Source organism: Quercus lobata, chromosome 10, assembly GCF_001633185.2.
Source record: "Quercus lobata isolate SW786 chromosome 10, ValleyOak3.0 Primary Assembly, whole genome shotgun sequence".
Classification (NCBI taxonomy): domain Eukaryota; kingdom Viridiplantae; phylum Streptophyta; class Magnoliopsida; order Fagales; family Fagaceae; genus Quercus; species Quercus lobata.
In genome coordinates this window covers 41,508,202-41,512,892 of record NC_044913.1, presented here as the reverse complement: position 1 = coordinate 41,512,892, position 4,691 = coordinate 41,508,202, and the positions used below count along the sequence as shown (strand labels likewise).

Here is a 4,691-nt window from a genome sequence, read left to right as displayed (position 1 = left end):
ACCATATGGATTTAGAAAAGGATATTGCAATGCCATATATGATGGATGTAACTCATTGATCCTTTGTAATGGGCCATCTTTTAACTCAACAATTACATCACAATTTGCATTCTTAACTCCAATATTACCAACAATAATTGCAGCAATTTGAGAACATGTAGGAATATTAGATTCTTTTTGCATCAATGGTTCAGGAGCTAATAAGTCGTAATCGTAAATGGTGGATATCACATTCTCTAAAACAATCACTAGCCATGCAAAATATTTTCTCTAATCTATCTGACTCATCTCACATTCGGACCATGCAACAACAATAAAAGGGTCAATGCTACTATCAATTTGACTATCATGGAATGCATCCATTCTATATTTAACTTCATTTTCAATGTTGTAAAAATATAGTTGTGCATATTTAGGATTTTGACCATTAGCAGGGAGAAGAGTTCCAATTTTATGGTGATTTTGACCATAGAGTCTTAAAATGTAAGGACTTCTTTAGTCATTAACACTATTGTCCTCCTTACCACCCGTAAATATCATTGCAAACAATGCATTATAACTTCTAATTTGTGTCATAAAAATTGTTTAATCGTTGACCACAACTAGGATCTAACAACTTATTAAGAGGATGAGGGGTTTTCTTGAGCAAAGGAAACTTCACCTTACCCTCCATACAACACAAAGAGAATTTAGGATTTCTAGGCTTCTTAGATTTTATTGTTCTTTCTTCATACCATAATATTGCCCCACAATATTCGTATACATAAGAAGGTGTACCAAAATTCCAAGGTTCAATAGATTTCCCTTTATATGAATTTAAATATACGCTAACAAAATTAAATGTGTGAAAAAAAAATGCAAATCATGTTTTTTTATTTGCTAAATAAATTCAGTTCAGTCATTTACTTGGAATTTCTTCACAACTATCTGCATCGGCTAAATCCTAGATTTCTACAATATCAACATCAAAAGTAACACTTTCTTTATTTCTTAGTCCATCATGTCTTTTTTTTTTCTTCACACGCTTCTCATACATTATCATCCGCCTTGTTTGTTGTGCTACTCTTGCATCTTCCATTTTTTTTTCTACTTTACAGTTGTAATGGACAAAAAGTAAGTTTAATGACTTTCTTTTCACAGAATGATTGTGTGTAAGATCAATGATAATTAGATATTTACATGTTACCATCTACTACATTTTTTCTACAAAAGAATATAATAAAATTAAATGAATGAATATAGACAGCAAAACTTACATAATCAAATATGTGTCATATTTTTTTATACTGTTTTTTTTTTTTTTAATAGTAATTAGGCAGTAATAAATTAGAAAGAAGTTCATTAAAAATTAAATGCAACAGAAGAGAAGTTAAGCAATTCTGACTTTTCAAATTAATTTAATAACTCTTCTTGAAGTATAACCCATGGTCTTATTAGCGAGAGAGAGAGCCTTGTAACTTTGTGTCTATACAAAAGCTTGCAAAAAAAAAAAAAAAACTATCTTTAAGTTGGAAAGTGGTCCACAAAAGAATACGAAGGTAAACCAAACTGGAGAAAGTAAGCAATATTAGAAGTACAATCCATTATTGAGCACTACACCCTAGAAGCGTGTTTCTAATTGTGAAGCAACGTTTGGAGATAAGAAACAAATTTTAAAGTAATAGCATCTTCTGCTGCAATAATGTTATTTTAAGTTTTTATTTTTCTATAATTGAATATTAAACATATGATTGAAATGTTACATTTTTGTTGTGGCTTTATTATACAATCTGTACAAGTTGAGGTCCAAACTATTATTTTCTTAGGATTTTTATGTATCTTATAAATCGTTAGAGGTATATCACAGATCAGCCATTTTTTAGCTTTCAATTCTAAATTAGGAACATTGATTTAATTTTTTAAATTCCTGCAGTTCCTGCAGAGTTTGCGGATGATCCTGAACTTTATGTGCTAAAAGCCAATAAAATATGTGGGAGTTGAAGCATGGCAGGTAGGCACCAAGATTTCTTGTTCTCCTGGACTCCAGTTAATATGCATTTTTATTAATTAGGAAAGAACAATCTTTCGCATCCTTCATAATCAACTAGGTGAACAACATTGCTGTTTTCTATCCCATGTTGATGAAGAGAACTGCAGGTTTTGTTAATCTGAATGGCAAAGTGTTTGCACGTATAAATTTTAGGATAGTTATGAAGAAGGTTTAAAATTATAGTTGTAATTGATTTCCTTTTACTTTTTTTTAAATGAATAATTTTTAGATAATATTTTCTTATTTTGCAGATAATATTTTCAAGTATAGATTAGGAATTGTGTATTAAAGAAGTCCGTTCTGCCATTGTTTATCACAACAGTAGGTGAAAATTACATAATATCCTTCAAGTGGGTGGAGTGCGATGGTGCAGTCTATGCCTTAGGTCAATGGGTAATGAATTATGGATATAAACATGAGAATCTTATTTCCTTAGGAATTTCTCATGCTTGAAAATTTTAAATATAAACATGAAAAGTTTTTTACACCTATTTTTCATGAAAAAAATCTGAACATATGTACTTGAGAGACATATAATGTTAATGAATTGAAAAATGATTGTGTTTGAGATAGAGATGATGCATTTATTATGTACTTTGTTCTGATTTTGTAAATTTCTGGACTCTTTTGAAAGAGGAAGAAGAAAAAAAATTGTAATCTAATTAATTCTGTAATGTTTGCCATTTATCAATACAATAGTTGCTGATGAACAGAAAATTTTGTTGTTTTTAATCTAGAACTCTGAATTTTATGAGTTTTAGGAAGAATTATTTTCTGGAACTTAATATTTTAAGCATCAATAACAAACAATTCAATATTATTGAATCTTTCCTTGCGTAAGCACGGGTTACAATCTAGCGATGATTATGGGTTAAGCCCTTCATCCCTTGTTTAGAATCTTTGTACTTGGGTATTCCAAGGAAAACCTACCTGGTTGGTTTTAATGAATTTTTGAACTTTTTGCTGTACTAAATTTGTTTATGCTAGCTTATCATAAAGTTCAGAATTACTAGGGCTCTATCGTATGTCCAAGACTAGGCCACTTTGATCTCTTTTATATAATTTGATCAGCCTTAATGAATATCAAACTTTTGTTGATGGGTGGAACCTGATCAATTTTTTTGCAGGTAGAAGCTGGTTCAATTTATGACTACATTTTGATTTGTGATGACCCAGAGTATGCAAAACAAGTAGTAGAAGAGTTATCTGCGAATAGGGAGATGAGCTATTGCTTGAGAGTTTTGTCGTCTCTTACCTCAAAGAAAATGCTTAACCTGCATCATTTTTATTATGCTTGAAATTTCAGATTGAAAAAGAAGCCTTAGAGGAAGCAGAGAGAGAGAAGGGCTAGGGTAGAGGGGTTATTAAAAACAATGCTTAAATGCTTTTGTCTCGTTGTAGTTTCACTGAGCAATGCTCTTTTGAATGTTCAGTTATTGACCATGTAATTGAATGATTGTATAAGAAGCTAATAGAGCAAGAGAGGATGGTGAACGGAGAAAGAGGGAGAGGGATCGTCGGTATTGAGATAGAAGGTGCAGAAGAGTAGTCTTTTTGATGATTTTGTCTCATCTACCTTATCTGTGAAATATATCTTTTGCATATATTACTAGTTGCTATGGATTCTGAATAGTTTCCTTACTTACAATAGAGGTGTTGATCTGATTTACAGAATTGAGTTACAATTATAATTTGTTTTTTATGTATGAAGCCTGATTTTCTCTATTAATAATTTGGACATTTCAAAATTAACTAATTGGGAGCCGTGGTCATTTCTTTATGACTTTTGAAGCTGTGGTTTGTGAGCCTGATAGTTTTAGATTTTTATTGGTAGATAAAACAATAAAAGCATTCAGCAAACTAGAAGGAAAATTTTTTTTATTTAATTTGGATAGTAAGTCTTCTCACACACCACTGAAGGTAGCACTGAGCTTGGACTCTAGAGCAATAATGTAATTAGTTTATAGGGTGACATGGAGAGAAAACATATGCAGTTGATGAAGTTGGGTCTCTATTTATGTGTCCAAGACTGGTTGGCCATCTAAGAGAGACGTTGATGAAGTTGGTTCTATACTTGATAATAGAGCTAAGTATAATGACAATTTGATAAACATGGTTGCCCAAAACAAAATGACACCATTGAGGCTGAATTCGGATGTGGATGAGTATATTTTTGCATTGTTTAATGAAAATATGAAGCCTGTACCCACATCTAAGAGGAATTTTGGGGCTATATCAACCTAATGGTATGCCAGTGTATTCCCATTTGAGTCATTGGTGGAGTTACTAGTTCTTTTGCTGTTGAAAGATATAATCAAATTGGGCTTTTGTTAATTTTGCACAGCTCTAGAGCCGATTGAATTGATAAAGAATGTAGAAGGCGGAAGTGCATAGAATCTAAAGCTGATTAGTTTGTTATTGAAAATTGTACTTTTTATTTTTTTCCTAGAGGAGGATGAATAGAGAGCACAGAACATGTAAGTTTGAGGAAATTGGACATGTTATACTTGTACAACATTGTTTTTTAGGTTGTCTAGCACATTGTTAATTTGCTACTTTGTACTTCGATTTTCTTTTAAATTGTGATTGTTAATATTCAGTTGCTTTTTCTAAGTTTTACTATAGTTTTCTCCTTTACTTTTCTAAAGGTTTCTACATCCTC

At 31.4% G+C, this 4,691-nt stretch overlaps 1 long non-coding RNA gene across 1 annotated transcript; it reads left to right on the top strand.

Moving 5' to 3' along the window:
- Positions 1–1,573: 1,573 nt before the first annotated feature.
- LOC115963153 lies at positions 1,574–3,547 on the top strand. The gene is made up of 3 exons (XR_004085722.1): positions 1,574–1,657; positions 1,913–1,990; positions 3,157–3,547. It is a non-coding gene; the product is annotated as an uncharacterized LOC115963153 (long non-coding RNA).
- Positions 3,548–4,691: the final 1,144 nt, after the last annotated feature.